This window comes from Octodon degus, unplaced genomic scaffold (genome assembly GCF_000260255.1).
Source record: "Octodon degus isolate 3935 unplaced genomic scaffold, OctDeg1.0 scaffold00076, whole genome shotgun sequence".
NCBI lineage: Eukaryota > Metazoa > Chordata > Mammalia > Rodentia > Octodontidae > Octodon > Octodon degus.
The window spans coordinates 5,792,557-5,794,268 of record NW_004524652.1 but is presented as its reverse complement, the minus strand read 5'-3'; positions in this window follow the sequence as shown (position 1 = coordinate 5,794,268).

The following is a 1,712-nucleotide window of genomic DNA, read 5'->3' as shown; positions in this document are numbered from 1 at the left end:
TTCTGTCTCTCCATCTATTTAGATTTTTCACCAGTCAAGTCCTGTACATGTTTCATTAGATTTACAACTATTTCTCCCCCCTTTCTTTCCCTCCTCTTTCTCTCTGTCTCTCTGGGCAATTTTAAGTGGGCATTGATTTTGATTATAGTTTTTTTTGAGATGGGGATCTCACTGCATTGCCCATGCTGGCCTTGAACTTGCTATCCTCCTGCCTCAGCTTCCTTTGAGGCTGGGATTACGGAATGTGCTACCACAGCTGACTTCATGTTGCTAGTAATTTTTGTCACAGAAGATGACATGTCTGTTTTTTGCTAAATTCTATGCAGGAAGTATTTGTGGAAGGCTGGGAATATAGCTCAGTGGTAGAAAACTTGCTTAGCGTGTGTGAGGGCCTGGGATCAATCCTAGGACACATAAATATATTAAATACTTTATTTATTTTTTCTTTTTTTCCCCCCTTGGGATTGAGCTCTGAGTTGAGGGTTTTTTTTTCCCCCTATTAAATACTTTAAAGTTTAAAGCTATTTTTAGATGTGGCCTTTTATGAGTAAAATTAGAAAACTCCTTTCCAAGTGTTTCCTACCTATGCTTTTGGAAGAGATGCCCTCCTGAGTGCATGTTTGGCAGGGGTAACTGTCTAGACTCAACAGAGCAACCTCGGCCAAGTCTGACCAGTGTCTGCTTCTTGCGTGTCCACCTGTGCCACAGTTCACCCTGTCCCGATGCATGGACGCCGTGCTGGTGCTGGGGAACGCCCACCTGTTCATGAACCGCTGCAACCAGCTGGCTGTGATCGCCAGCCACATTCATGAGAGGTAGGGCACGATGGTCGCCTATGGGCTCTGCTGCTCCTGCTCATGGTGCCCAAAAAGCCTTTTCTGCCTCTGCGAGTGGCAGCCCTGAGACCTGCAGCTCGGGTCACCTGGCCTGGGTCTGCATGGGTCTCAAGTGCCACTGTGGCATCACTCTGTGATTCTGCTGCAGAGTAAAATGGGATGTTTTTGCCACATGGGATGCCTGAGCTCCAGCCAGCTCCTTGATGATCAGTGACCTTCCTGAGGTCCCTGCTTGGCCTGACCGTGTGGGAGTCACTTGGGGGATGGTCCGCCAGTCTGATATGGAAAGGAAGGGCTCTCAGGATTGCGCTGGGTCAGGTTCCCTCAGAGTGTCTGCCTGGCAGGATCCAATCCATGGTCAGGTGCGGCTTTCCTGCCTTACTGCCACTTCACAAGAGCAGTGACTTGTTGGCCAGCATGAGTTGTGTGTGGTGAGAGTAGGAAGGGCCGGATTATTGTGATGATTGGGGTCCTTGGTGGGGCAGAGCAGCCCATGGCCCCTGAGCATGGGCTGCTTTTCTAGTCCTATGCTTCGTTTTCCTTGAAACCAGGTGAGGAGCTGGGTGTGGCAGTGCACGCCTGTAACTCCAGTACTTGGGAGTTTGAGGCAGGAGGACCATTGCAGGTTTGAGACCAGCCTGGGCTACAAAATGAGTTCAAGGCCAGCCTAAACTGCGTAGCAATACCCTGTCTCAAACACTGTGGAAGGAAAGAAAAAGCGTATGGTGTATGTTTACTGTCAGGGCCGGGGTACACCAAAAGATGCTTCTTGGGAGCCATGTTTTATTGGTGAGGTAGATAATAGACTCCTTAAATCATAAGCCAGTAGTAAGTTCGACTTGGGTATGAATCTCTTTTGGTTGTCACCTGAGGGAC